The sequence below is a fragment of the Leptonychotes weddellii genome, chromosome 16, assembly GCF_054177405.1.
Source record: "Leptonychotes weddellii isolate Sample4059 chromosome 16, ASM5417740v2, whole genome shotgun sequence".
NCBI classification, from domain to species: domain Eukaryota; kingdom Metazoa; phylum Chordata; class Mammalia; order Carnivora; family Phocidae; genus Leptonychotes; species Leptonychotes weddellii.
Window position 1 is genome coordinate 14,040,219 of NC_138384.1, and position 14,665 is coordinate 14,054,883.

The 14,665-nt window shown below is 42.9% G+C and overlaps 1 long non-coding RNA gene across 2 annotated transcripts in view; it reads left to right on the plus strand.

The window, feature by feature from the left end:
- Nucleotides 1-2,454: 2,454 nt before the first annotated feature.
- The window catches only part of LOC145717531 (uncharacterized), a 22,215-nt gene continuing 10,004 nt past the window's right edge, over nt 2,455-14,665 (plus strand). Inside the window, exons 1-2 of one of the 2 annotated variants that reach the window (XR_014140815.1) lie at nt 2,455-2,469; nt 6,888-6,926. This is a non-coding gene — a long non-coding RNA (uncharacterized LOC145717531). Of the gene's footprint in view, nt 2,470-5,203; nt 5,290-6,887; nt 6,927-14,665 lie in introns of those variants that run through there. The other variant, XR_014140816.1, reaches the window with a different exon arrangement.

The window sequence follows — 14,665 nt, forward strand, 5'->3', positions numbered from 1 at the left end:
GGGGCGCTCCAGAAGTGAATGGGCCGCTGGCCTATGAGTCAAACTTCAAGCTTGTAGAAGTTCAGTTTTGCTTCAAGTATCCGGTAAAGAAAATGGAGCTCTTTCTTTAGAGCAGAAATGGGGCAGGAGAGTCTCTTCGGATGATCCTATTCCCAGAAATGTGAAGTGGTGACAATTTTATGATCTTTGGGTGTAGAAGAACTGTCATGGGGTTGCCGTGCCCGGCCCGTGAATGACTCACTGTTCATTTCACTCATGTCACAGGACAGAGGTGGACTCGACAATGCACAGATTTAGAATTTTTAATATGAACATCTATAGGGAATTTCTCCATCATTTCAAAACAGAGAAGTAAAAAGAACACTGTTGGTATTTGGTTTTGATCCCTTTGTTCTCTGGATTCTATTAGCTTAGGCTTCTGTTTACCGCCTTTTAAAGATGCTCCCACCTGAAACTGTGAGTTTCACTGGCTTCCTCTCTGTCTGGGAACAGAGACAAGGAGAGAAATGATTTTCTCAGAAAACCCTTGACTGTACTATTGTGGAGCCATCTGCTCTTATTTTCATATCACTTGGTCCGATATGTTCTAGAGTAAAGTCCTGGCATCCCTAAAAATATTTCCTCCGTTTTGCCACCAGTTGGAGAGGTGATTTAGTTGACTGTTGACCAACCCGGAATAAAACTTGTGAGAGGGAAGGTTGGATTCCTTAGAGGTAGGATTTATTTCATTAAAAAAAAAAATTGGGGCGCCTGGGTGGCTCAGTTGTTAAGCATCTGCCTTCGGCTCAGGTCATGATCCCAGGGTCCTGGGATCGAGTCCCACATCAGGCTCCCTGCTCGGCGGGAGGCCTGCTTCTCCCTCTCCCACTCCCCCTGCTTGTGTTCCTGCTCTCGCTATCTCTCTCTGTCAAATAAATAAATTAAAAAAAAAAAAAATTTGACTCCTGGTACACCTGGATTCTCTGTTCTTCCTTTGTGGCAATTTATTTACAGAGAGGCACCGTGTTACTCTGCTTATAGACAAAGAGGTAGAGAAGTTCTCTAAATGTCTCTACTTTCTAGAAGCTTTCTTCTGGGCCCAGCCCTGGGGAATCCAAACCCTTTCTGGGCATGCCAAAGGCCAGCAAGCAGCTGGGAGAACTCTAATCACATGATCATTGTTCACTGTGGTGGGCAGACACCTCTGTCTCTGCCTCCTTCATGTTCATTGCTTGAGACACTTGAAATTAGGCCTGACATAGCGCTAACAAATATACCACAGGGAATGATCTTGTACTGGGCCCTAGGGAATGATCTAGAAGACTTAATAGGTCTTTTCCATCTTTAATTTCCATGGTTCTAAATATGCTGGCTGCTTATAAAGCGGCAGATTGATTTTCAGGCAGATTGGTTAGTTTTGAAAGCACTTAGTGGAGAGGATTTGGCTTCGTGCAGCCATACCCCTTGACCCTCACGTTAGTAGGTACCTGGTTTCTGAAGGCAGCCCTCACATATCTCCTTTTGCCTCCCCCTGGCAGAGAGCAAAGGGGCAAGGGGTGTTCTCGGGCTCCCCCACTGAGCTCCCTAACCAGCTACTATTGTCTCCGTGCACGGGGGGACTGATTCTTGTCTACCCGGCAATGTGTAAAAACAAGCAACTGGGGCATGAAAGTGATGTTAGTTTGGCTCACCACTCTCTTACACCCCCTCTGAAATACGCCAAGTGCTCCAACTCCATGGTGAGCCTTGCTAGGAAGAAGTCTTTTCGTTTCTTCTGGAGATGGGGTAATTGCCATGATCAACCCTTATCATGAGGTCCGGAGAATAAATGTCACCTGAAAGAAGGCACGTTTGAAAGAACCAAGTGGCTAAAATGTTGTGGGGTGGTGCGATTTCATATTATGCAGCTGGTGAATTCATTTTGGAAATGGCTGTTTGGGGGAAAACTTGCTATTTTTCTTTTGGTAATTGTTCCCATTGGCTTACTCCACCCCCCATCCCTCGACATGATGCAAGGAAGCAATTATAGGCAATAAAATAGACACAGCTAAGTTTGGGGAGAGGGAAGGGCCCTAGGAGTTTCCATATTTTCTTTAAGCTCACACATAGATTGCTTTTTTTCCTGGCCATGGGAAATAGGAACAATCTCAGTTTTTCCATCCATCAATCAGGGATCTAAATGATTGCTTGCATCCCAGGAAATGTTTTAAGGACTAACTAGTTAACATTTTTACACTGGTCTGGAGATAAACTACATATATGAAGTGCACAGAACTTTTCATGATGGTCGAAGGTGCTCTTAAGAAGGGGACCCAGGCATTCACTCACTTTGCATTCTATTTCCAGGGTGAAATCTTACAGCAGGAAAAGCTACTCGTGGCTGATGAAATGCCAGGACTGATATCGGGTTTTGAACTACTTTATCTGGATTTGAGGAGCCAGTTCCCAATTATTCAAACTTCAAGGTCACTCGTTGACCCAGTACTCCAGGTAGGGAAGGATTCCATGGGGACGAGAGAGGACAGGAGGTGTGAGGACTTCAGGGCAAAGGAAGCAGAGGGAGAAATATGAAGACCGGAAGACCCAAGAGAGCTGCGGTTATTTTCCCTGTCAATTGCCCGAATTTGAAAGAATCATCGGTCGGCCTTGGCCGTGTAGAAACATGCCAACTTCTAGAGTCCCCTTTCCGTATGCCACCCCCTAGGAAGAAGGCAGATCCACCCCTGGAAAGGATCTTGCCTTCCTTATGTCTGCTCGGTGGCTCTGTCTGGCCTGAATGTCATTTTCAGAGGTGTGAAAGAGACAGTGTCTCCTCCTCCTGGAGCTGTTTTATCCGGATTCTCTAAGCTTCCTATGTAACCCCTCTTAAAAATCTGAAAATGAAACAAGACATATTTCTGCGGTTGTCAGCAGGTAGATCCACTGGTTTGTGGTAAGTAATCTCTCTGGGAGGAAGTCTTGGCTCTGATGTCTGTGTTGAACGTTCCGTGGCTCCCCCCAGCCGCCCCAGCGCAGGTCTGTGCGCTGGGCGAGGAGGCGGTGATGATATTGCTTCTAACAACCAGACTGAAGCGTAGCCTCAGGCTGTCTTGCAAAGCCCCCTCCAAACAGCCTCTAATTAATTTTTATCCTGCCATCCCAATGAGTCCCGGGAGTGCAGCAACCCAACAACAAAAAACCCTCATCAAGTCATTTGGAGAAAGCTTTGACGTAACACTTGCAGATTTTAGATCTCCAAAAGAGACACTGCTGCAGGAGAAAAAAAGAAAAAAAGAAAGAAAAAAACATAAAAAACCCTCCCCTCCACTCCCCCCCACTCTACCTGTTTTTTGTTGCCTTTTTTTCCCCTCCCCTCTTCCCCCATTTTCTCTCGCCTTTTCTTCTACAGTGGCCATAAGTCAGTCTGTGTTCTGGCTCCCTCCTACCCATAGCTCTTTCAGGGAAAACCCTCAAGATACATATTTTTTTTCACTGCTCGAGGCCAAATCCAAATTCTCTGGGGGCTGGAACCAGGTACCTGAGCCGTGCCGCCCTGGGGATCCCAACCACTTCGGAGGGAGCCTTATGGCCTCTCTGGCTTGTGGCCATGGTAGAGCCAGGCCTCCTTTGCACTGTGGGAACGCTCTTTAGTAGACATAATGCTGGAAGCCGAGGGAAGGTTCCACAAAGAGGAATTTTACCCACTGAGCACATCAAAGATGCGGCCTTCTGGGCCTTCCCTTTGGAAGCGTTCCTGGCAGGAGCTCAGTCCCACCGGCAGTCTGTCCGTGACAGGGGGCCCTCGCAAACTCCTGAGGGCCCCCGTTTAGGACATTCTCCTTAATTCCGAGGGGATCCGGAGACAAAAGGGCCCCTTCCGCCCTGGCAACTGGCACAGAAGCCTCACTCGTTGCTTTTTCCTCCAGCCCAGGGGCTGGCTCCCCGACACTTTGTCCCACCGGCCTTTCAAAGACCTGCCCACCCCTCTGTGTCCATTCAGGAGGCTTCTCTTGGGACCTCGGAATGAATTCAAATTTAGGAAGAGCGGCCGTTTGAAATGATGCCTTCAGAGGTGCTGAAACCCAAACCACTGGCTGCCCCGGGCTTCCTGGGTTTTCAGAACAAAAAGGTTGAGTGACTGTTCTCTTCCTGAGGTCTCAACAGAGGGGAGTGATCCAGTGCCAGCGCCTCTGGTGTTAATTTCATGATCCCTGGGTGCCAAAGAACTTTCCTCAGGACCTGCTTGACTCGACAGCCCCTGAGAAATGGGGCCATTGTTTCGAGCGAGCTTCAGCAGCCTGGCTCCTTTAAAAGAGTTAATCACAGAATCACAGCCTAGCAAAGACTTCTCTGACAGCTTCTCTGTGCCAGGTCCAAGTGAGTGAGAGCTGATCCTATTTCTGAAGACGCCCATGGAGCCCCACTCCAGTGACTAATCGCTCGTAATTGTCCTCTTTAATTTTAACCTCATGTGCTAGTGCTTGAAACAGATTTCCGTTTGCTCCGTCCTCAGAGAAGGTAGAAAGCATTGCTCATCATAAAAAACAGGCTGTTCATTTCCTCCTCCTCTGCTTTTTCCTGTCTCCTTGGACAGTAGCATGGCCCAGAGGTGAAAGAGCAAATGATGGGGAACGGGCCATGTCTGGGTCTGAAGTCCAGGCTCTGTAATTTACTAGCTGTGCTACCATGCCTCAGTTTCCCTGTCTGCGAAATAACAGTCACCTCACTGGGTTGTTTTGAGGATTAAATGAGATAATGGAAGTAATGGGCTTTGCCTTGGTTCAGGGCCTACTGTGTGCCCACAAATAAAAAGGTGTCCTCTATAAAAACTTAAAAAAAATGAATAAAAGGTGTCCACTGCGTGGAGTTGGGTGCACGTGGAATTCTTGCCTGTTGGGGTGTTTCATTCTCCAATGCCAAGGGACACTGACAGTCCAGGCAGCAAAAGCAGTGGAAAGAGAACCAGACCAAAGGTCCAGAGACCCAGGTCCTAGACACAACTCTGCTATAACCTAGTTCCATGGTCCTAGGGAAGGTGCAACCTTTTGGGGCTTTTGTTTCCTGGTCTATTAAAAATCTCCACCCTGTCTTCCTTGCAGGCGGGCAGGGAATATTAAAAGAAAGGAGAGAAGGGGCTGTGAATTGCCAAGTGGAAAGTGCTATTCGAATGGGAGCCACTATGGATCCTGAAGGTTGAGAACCAACCAATTCCCTTCAGCCCCCAGATCCTGCCCACTACCCCTGGAGCCCTCTCTAGCACTGATGAGTACCTTGGCATTTTGCTGTATTCCCCTGAATTGCTAACATCCTGGGAATGAGGAGTGGGGTGAGGTGAGTTAAGCTTTATTTTCTTACTAATTTTTGCTGGTCACATTTCCTTTAACTCTCAGTTTGATTTTGTTTTGAAAGGGACAACCCCTGGCTGGGAGGGCCCCTCAGCCAAGAGGCTCTAGAGCATAGTGGTTAAAGCACTCGGTTAAGCCCATGCACTGTGGGGCCAGACTCTAGTTATGTCTTAACTCTGCCACTTTCCCACCTTGTATCCTTGGGCCAGCTGCCTACCTCTCTGTATTTCAGCATTCTCAACTATAAAATAGGGATCCTAATAGTTCCCTTGTGAAAAGATTAAATGTATATGCATGATGTCCTTAGAACAATGCTCTGGCACATGATCAGCAAATATTAAGAGCATTATTATTATCGAGAACTTCACTTCTGGGGAAGATGGTGGAGTAGGAGGATACAAAGCTCATATTGTCCCGCGAATACAACTAGACAACACCCACATCACTGTCAAGAGCATTATTATTATCACTAGAATTTTCTTCATTCGTGTGGTAATGAAGCCTGACCAGGAGATTCCTGACTCAGTTATGAAAGACCTCTTTGAGTCAAGACACTTATGTCCAGTGGGTTCTGAAGCTCCTCGGGGGTATAGCTCGATTGAGAAAACGACAAACGTTATAGACTCTCTGCAGAGAAGTTAATGCATGCCCCAAATTTCACATATATTTTTCACGGGGCTTCAACACATCCATGGAATTACTGGGGCCCATAGACCTCTGGTTAGGAACTTCTGTTTTAATGCCTTCTCATTTATTGTATTATCAGGACCATCTAGGTATAGCTTTGGATGTAGTAAAGAATACGAATCCCTGATCAAAAAATTGTATGATGGTTACCATCAACAAGAGATCCCAAAAGACAACAAAACGAATGATGTAACGGAACCCGAACTAGAATTTACACAGTCTCTTCCTTGCATACCATGTCTATGCCCTTGATGCATACCTTTGCAATTTTTGTCTAAGCCCAACATACACTGCTTGGAGAGAGAGCCTTGGAGAAATTCTCTCTCTCCCTCTATTCCTACTATTTGGCAGCTGCGAATAACCAAGGGTTCCTTTGTTAAGAATTTCCAATTCTAGAGAAATGGAAGGTAAAAGTCACGAACCTCAGAGTTAACAATGAACGCTTCCTTATTTCTAGTTAAAGAAGTCTCTTATATACGGTGTTTATAGGCTAGAATTTGGAAGAACTTAAATTAAAAAACAAATAATGGCAAATACACCCTTCGATATGATTATACCCTGGACGACTCCATTGTCATTTCATAGGAATTATGGGTTGGACCCACAAGAGTTTAATTTTCAGGTTAGACAGAAGCATATTTCAAGTCTCCCAAAATACCTACTTAACAAATACCTTTTGTGTGCTTTTGATTTATTTCTCTACTTCTGTACCATTGGCTTTGCAAAATTTGCTACACAGAAATATCTGAAACCACTTTCCCACTAAACCATGGTTGTTCTAGGGGAAGAAAGGGGGTACCCCTTGTTTTTTCTACCAAGGACTGATAACCCACAGTAAAGAACTGGGTGAAGGCTACATGCAAAAATCAAAGTAACATCAATATTTTCTTTTCTCAGAGAAAGAAATGCCTGTCTTAAAAATGAAGTCTAAGGAAGGTAAGTACATACTACAAAATACATTTCAGTTTCTCTACAGTTATGTCCAATCAAACGGGCTAGAGAGAAAAAAGGAAGGGTGAAGATAGGTGACAGGGATTCCAGAAGAGTAGGGAATGCAGAGGAAGCAAGAAACCATGACTGAATGGGGTAGGGGACAAGTGGCGGGTGCAGAAGGGATATATTTGGGTAAGGCATTTGCCTCAAATGGTGAGGACAAGGAAAAGGAACCAGTAACCCCTAGTTACCTTCTTTGCACATATATATATTTGTGTCTCCCCTACTACTTCACGCATGCCTCCACCTGTTAGGTACTCAGTAAATAAATGAAAGAGAAACAAAGAGAACGTGTAAAAATCCAGAAGCTTTGAAATTAATTTTGACTTTGAAAGTGCACTTTAGCTACGCTATGATCTTACAATTATTATCACCTGCCATCTACTTCCCTTGCGGTACTATTATTGTGGTTTAAATGCTGTTCACAGATCTTCAACTGCTTTAATCCTAGCCTTCAGAAGCGTTACCCCGAATGAGATAACTACAGCTTCCTGATTATGGTGGTGGGGTGGGTAGGATTATCCTTAAAACTGAAATAGGAGTAAGCAGAATCATGTCACTAGGAGGTTGGGGCCCCCTATGGACCTGGGCCACCAGTTCCCATTCTGAGCTGTGGTAGAGCCTGGCAATTACCTATCTGTAGACAAGTGCTGAAATTTCTTCTTTGGAAAATAATTTCCCAGTTGGGGATTGAAAGTATCAAGAGATGTGGAACAAAGGAAGAGAGAGACATTCATTTTTTAGTCAACCCACAACAGAAGCCCCAATCCTGGCAAGTGAAAAAGTGTCATCTTGGTTTGAGAGACTCAGACTTTAGCAGAACATCTGAATTGGCATACTGTGTAGCTCTTGAATGAAAATGTTCTATATTTGGTTAATTGGCCTGCACACCCCTTATAATTACATCTAGCCCAAAATAATGGATTGATGCTCTTAGGTGGCCCTTAAAAAAATGTCATTCACCAGAAAGAGGCTTAGAGAGGACTCTACCCCATTATTTTAGTGGTGCTTAAAATAACTGCAAATGGTCACACGTCATGAAGATAGGCACTGAGCAACATTCCTTGAATAAACAGGGAGCCTACTGCTCTGAGATGGTAGGCTCTCTGGAGGGCAATGGAGCCAGGACACTGGTATTAATATGGTGACCCCTAGTGTTTTGTGGTGGTAGCACGGCTTGGAATCACACCAGCACCCTGGCCTATGTAGGGCTTTTTCACAATCTTCTGATTGAAGGAGTTATTGCCCATCATAACTGTTTACGTCTTTAAAACCATCATGTTAAACAAAACCCTCCTCAACTTTAATGCATTTTCCTGCACAATATCCATTTCCAATCCCTGCCGAATAGAGTTGTCATGACATTGTTTTTTTCTTATAATGTGTGGCCTCCTGTCTGAGCATTTCAAAGATCAAGACATATCAATTCATTACTGCAGTTGCAATGTCATAAACAATGGATAATGGCATCAACAGATGAAATGTCGGAGGAGATGGGTATTGCTGTGTCCATGGTATGGAGCATGACTAGCAGGGATTTACTAGGAGTACCTCAACTAGAGGACAGGCAAGCACAATGGTTATGGTGAGCAACACAAATACCTGTCTTTTGTCTGTTGGATTGGCCATCTTGGTGCCCTCACCTAGAAATGGTAGTAGATGAAGGGTACAAAGAATGCAATTTGATTCTATATGTTCCTGTAAGTGGACGGGGTAAGTCAAATCACCAGATAACTCAAGCTACCCAACCACTTATTCACTATCTGGGTATTTCAGAGAGAAAGTGGTTTTCTGGGTCCTGCATCGTACATAGTTCTATTAAATGTGATGTACGTCTCATTTCCAATGCTACATAATAAAGGTAGACATAGCCTTAGAATAAAAAATAATAATTAAAAGCAGTTCACTACTTACTAGAAAATATACTCAACATATTGTAAAAGGGCTGGGAAGAGACTGGCAGTTAGTTCACATCTCAATGCTTTTCACTTTATGGTCATTGCCCTGCTTTATCAGATCTAAAAGATTCTGCTTGTCAGTGATCAGATGTGTTTGGGTGTCCGTAAAGGGAAAATAAATAAGTAGAATATTTTATTCAGTATTTTAAGACTCTAATCACAGTATCACCAAGACTACAAGTCTTTTAATTATTCAAACATGATGGTTATTCGTGGTTCTTCCATACTGGTTATCTTTTTTTTTTTTTAAGTTTCAACTCCTGTTGCTGGAGTGACACCAACTGACCCAAAAGAGAGCTTGGGGACATTTTTCAGTTTTCATTGGTCTATTGATAAACAAAGGCCAGAAGCTACATGTATATAAAAAAGGAGAGACAAAAAGCAAGGGTAATTCGATCATTTCAACTAGTTCTTGGGTGACGTGTTTATGGTTCCCCTTTCCTTAACTAGACCTCCAGATTCAATTGGTGGCTGGCTGATCCTTCTCTGTAGATAGCTTCGTTTATATACCAGATGGATACATAAAGAGTGAACGGCATTATCACCACTGGGAAGGGCAGAGACAAAAGGAGACCTTCACCCAGAAGCAGGAGGGAAGCAGGTTCTCCCAAACAAACTTGGACTGAATTAGATCTCTCTCCCCCACCTACTTCTTTCTTATATTCAAATACCCCATGATCTTCTTTTTGTAAAAAATCAGCTCTACTACCTCAAAACCGATCATCAACACAAAAAACACGGATACACGTCATTTCAAATTAAAAAAAGAAAGAGAAAAAGAAACCAGGAGATTTAAATATCAGCTCAGGGATTCTCAACTATATGAATGTTTCATTCAAAACAAAGCCTTTTGGCTACCAGGCTTAGAAGAGACTTTCAGCCTCCAGGCTGTAGGTATCTAGAGCCGTCTGTGAACAGTTGGGCAACCACACTATCATGTTCTGAGGGAACTTGCTAACGCAGGATCAGAAAGGACGAAGGTGATTTGTGAAGGCAATATGGATGGTCCCTTGTAGAACAGAAGAAATGGGGTACACTTGAGTATCGAGGGGACAGAAGACCTGTGACAGGGCAAACACCCCAAAGTGATGAAGAAAATGCCATATTTATTGCTCTACTAGAATAAAATGCATGGTTGTCTAAAATCAAACTGTCGTACCAAGAAGTCCACAGTCCACTGTGTTTTGTGGCACGTTGGAGTGACGCTCCCACCATCTATGCCAATAGCCTCTCATTTCCAAGGAAGCCTGTTTTATCGAAACACATCAGAACATCTTCTTTTACCTTTTGACAAAATGAAACTGCATCCTCAGGAGTTTCCCACCCATTGCTCTCTTGGCTACTTCACTCCAGTACTATTTCATTACTTATTGATTTTTCAACACCTCTCTGCATGGCTGTAATTTACACAAGTCCTTATAGCCCTTAGTGATTCTTAACACCTCAAGGTATCACCGAGTCGACTAGAGAGAGACAGCCGGCTACTATCTTTTCTGGAATAATGAAAGATTGGTGAATCTCATCACTAAAACAAGTACCTCTGGGAGGCCATGGTGGATGGAAAGATAGCCTCACAATAGTTCAAATGCTACAATGAGAGGATGAACAATGCTAACTCCACAATGAATGTTGTTGCCTTCTTGATGAGCTACTAAATTCAATGCAATTTTTATTTCAGAAATGAAATAGTGTTTTGTAGATTGGCAGTACTTAGTTTAAAAAAAGGCTTATGAAATAACTGTAAAGCTGACAAAGCTGGGTTTATTACGATCTTTTTTTAAAAGAGTCACCACTCTTGTCAATTTTTGAAATATATTTTTGCCTTTTATTGTGACCAAGTTTCCACATGGAAAAAATGCAAGTAAAGGAAAATGTGAGCAGGGTGGAAAATACAGAATAAAATGGTAAGTATCTTCTGGAGAGTTTTTGTTTGGGTAAGACACATCAGTGTCATAAAGAGGGAAAAAAACTAAAAACTATTTTTTTTTTCAGGAAAGTATCATTTTGATCCATAGAGTATAGTAAATCAAATCAAGTTGGTAGAATTTCTAGTCTCAGAGTTGAACCTTATTATTTTGCTTTTAAAAGTCTATCATTAAAAAATTATTCAGCTATTTTATATTTCTAGGGAATACTTTCCATTTTACCCATAAAATTCCTTCATGAATTTCTATTTTATATATTTAGAGTCATGGTGAGAAAGTGCTTATACAGTTGAAGAAAACATAAAATATTATTAAATAATCATATAAAAAATGACATAGTTTGATCCGAATATAGGCCTGAATTCCGTCTTCACTTCTTCTACGAAGTGATATTAAATAAAGAATCCCTTGAAGGAGTGTATCTTAGATCGGTCTTGTGGGGAAACCACAGCCTGAAAAAACCTGATGAGTGTCAGACTGTTTGCACAGTATTATGTAGTTTACCTAACTTTATGACCCAAAAGCCTTCCCTAGATGGTTCCAAAACAGTGAACTAATCAACCTAACCAATTCATAGAATTGTGGGAATTTTTTTTAAGATTTTATTTCTGAGTAATCTCTACTTCCAACATGGGGCTTGAACTCAAGACCCTGAGATCAAGAGTCACATATTCTCACGACTGCGCCAGCCAGGCCTTCCCCCATCTGCTCTGCCTTTTTTAGCTTAAAACGAGTTTAGGACTCATCTAGGCCGTTTCAGTGTAATCTGTTTAAGTCAGTGAGGATAATCCAATCAAATTATCAAATCAAAGGCATTAGAAGAAGATAAAGAAAAAAACCCCAAAAGTTTTGAGGGCATATTTTACTTTTTAATTGCCTATTGCCAAATACATTGTTATTGCTGTCTTTTCTTGTAGTTGTATGTCCTTTACCTGACTTGTCACCTGATTTTCCAATATGCTAGGATGTATTGAGGTGACTGTAGTGGACAGTGGTTATTGCTTGCTCTGTCTCTCTTCCTTTTCTTTTGGAACATTCACTCTAAATTTCTTTGTCAGGAGACACCTTACTCTGCTCTCAGTCTGTTTCATTGCGTAGGGTTGACCCAACCTCCTGACTCCAGGCTGACCTGAGTCTGGCCTGCTGGATGCCACACCACCCCGTCCATAGTCAGTGGACCCACGCTGAGACAATGAGAGCCAAAACCAGGCCTTCTGCTAGAACCATTGGCCTTTGGGGTACTTATATGAGTAGCATATGAGCCTGGAGCTGCAAGGGGCTACCACATGCAAACAGCCTGCTGGGAAACAAGGCAAACAGGACCAAAGCAGATGTGAAGAGAGCAGGGAGTAAGACAGGTGTTACTGGTTGAGCTGTTGAAGTCAGCTAAGCCTTAAGCCACCTACCTCAGGCATTTTAGTCTATGAAGTAATACAATCCCATTTTTACTTAAGCTAATATGAGTTTGGTTCCAGTTAGTTTCAACTGAAAAAGCTTGATTAATCAGGGCAATTTTGTCTATGAAAGACCTGTATGTTCCAAATGGATTTCTTTTTGGTTCTGAAATTCTGAAATTCTGAAATAAACCTGGAATGTTTAGGCAGGTTCACTGAATTCAAAGGAATTGAATGATTTTGTTGTCCAGCTGAAAGGAAAATGCTACTAAATAAAGCATCTTAGACTTGATCCTGCAACTTGGTCTGAGAAAGGCTCTTCTAGAGCAAGAAGAGAGATGCTGAAAGACCCTTAAATATAATAAAGAAGAGGAAGATTTTTGTTTTGTTTTGTTTTGTTTTAGGTAATCCTGAATTACATGAAATCTCCTTGAGGAAAGGCACAGGGTTTCACTGGCATCTACAATATCAAACAAAGATCTGGGGGCATAGTATGCATTTATTGGACTAAATTTCTTAGGAAAAAAATTGCCATCAGCTATTAATACTGACAATATATTAAAAAAAGGAAAGGCGCTTTGGGCATGCTAGTATTTTTGAGGAATTCAATGCAATCCAAAAATGATCAGACTCTTCTCTATAGAGGGACAAAATTCCCAGAAAACAACGAGAGCATAAATCAGTGGGAGGGGCCTTCTTTTTCTGTGGCTCATATAATCATTTTCTAAAAAAAGACATTTGAATGCAAAGATTTACATTTACTATTTTTCACTCTACAGCTGCTGCAGCTTAACACCCACTCTTCACCTCAGGCCAATGGGTAAGAATACCAGCCTTGTTAGAAGTCATAGATGTGGCCAAAATCTGGGCTAGATCCAACACTGCTGAGCCCTCGAGATTCTCTAGAATGAACACTGTTAAAAGAATGCCTTCATTTTGAACCAAATATCACTTAGGTATTTATTTCCTAAACCATCTTTTTCTGACACTAACTGTTGGCCAAAATGTGAGGCCAATCAAAAGTCACATGGAAGAGAAATCTGAAGTCTGAAAAGAAAATATGAACGATACCCAGGGCACATGGCTCAAAGAGTTTCTGTACTAAGGCAGCTCAGCCATATGGCCAGTTTGGCCCAGAGTCAAAATCGAAGTCATAAAACCATCAGTAAGGCAGGGGAAGATGTTCAAGTTGCTGGAGGCAGAATGACTACACTGTATCACTGCGAACTACACCGACCAGATGGTGCTGAGAGAGCCAGACAGGAATTCCACAGAAGGAAGATGGACTTTGCCCCATTTTACCTTTCCAGATTCATCTCTCTTCCAGCCGTGCTACACCACTTGTTGCCTTTCACGTAGTTCACTCTTACCTCTTTGTGCCTTTAATTATGCCGGTCCCTCTCCCTCCTTTGCTCTTCTCTGGCCCCATCAGAGTCCTGGCCATCCTGCCTACCTTGCTCTGCTTTTATTTCCCACCCTTGACTTAGCTCGTTTTTTCTTTCTTCCTCATCTACTCTCTTATTGATCTCCCCAAGCTATTCTAAATTTGGCTTAAGCATCACCCCCTCCTGAAAGCCTTATCTGATCTCTCATTCAATTTAGAAGACCCTTCTCTGGGTTCCTATAGCCCCTTTGTGCCTACTTTATGAGCATCCAGCCCACTGTCCAGTAGCCACTGATCTACATGTTTATCTCTTCCTTATGCCTGGAATGGCCTTGACGATGGAGATCGTACATGCATTGATCTTGTATTCCTATCACTTAGTGCCTGGTGTTGGGTAGGAAGGGTGGATAGATGGCTGGAAGGAAGGAAGGGGGACTTAAGTCCTCAGGACTCTGCTCTCATGCCACTTCCTTATAGGATCCCTCCCATCCTATTGCACTTTATGTATATACATTATTTTAAAAAGTTCCCACAGTTTGACTTACATTATGGACAGCCTCCCCACTTCTCCTTCAACAGAGAGTAAGCTCTTTGAGGTCAAGATTCACGTCTTCTGTATCTTTCTGTCTCTAAAGATGCCTCGCCCATAGTCCATGCACATGTGTTTCTGTCCCATAAACATCTATGGAAAGTTATATGGTATCATTGGGCCATAAAAAAGTAAAAGTCAGTCAAATAAATCTCAGACTGGGTAGGGGAATCTTCCTAGCTTTGGCTATTTAAAAAAAGCTGATCCATCAAACCTAACTGGTGGGGTGGGATAGGGGTAGGGAAATGCTCACAGTAATAATGCCGGCTAACACTAACTGAACTCTTACTGTAGGACACACCCTATTCTAAGAGCCTTGTGTGTATAAAACCACCATTCGACAGTGCTTCGTAGTCATGAGTTTGACTTGCACTGGAGGCAGCGACAACTGTGAAGCTGTAACTCGGGAGAGAGAGCTGCATCTGCTGAGTT